The sequence below is a fragment of the Myotis brandtii genome, unplaced genomic scaffold (genome assembly GCF_000412655.1).
Source record: "Myotis brandtii unplaced genomic scaffold, ASM41265v1 scaffold847, whole genome shotgun sequence".
Taxonomy (NCBI): domain Eukaryota; kingdom Metazoa; phylum Chordata; class Mammalia; order Chiroptera; family Vespertilionidae; genus Myotis; species Myotis brandtii.
Window position 1 is genome coordinate 17,364 of NW_005371441.1, and position 306 is coordinate 17,669.

The following is a 306-nucleotide window of genomic DNA, read 5'->3' on the forward strand; positions in this document are numbered from 1 at the left end:
AATGATTCTCTCTCATCATTGATGTTTCTATCTCTTCCTCCCTCTCTCTTATATCAATAAAGAAATATATATATTTTTAAAAAGAATCGTCTGGAGCTCCGCTTAATACACAAGTGTCTTCCTTGACGTCATGCACTTCTCAACATGTTACATTAGCCCAACCTGCCACGTAATCTGCTCCCCCCCATCCCAGCTGGAGCCTGACCCCACATCCCACCTGTCTGAAGGTGAAGGTGCGGGAAAGGAGTTCCAGACCCAGTGGGACCAGACCGGCCGCCAACTCGCTGGCCGACCCAGAGCACGCCG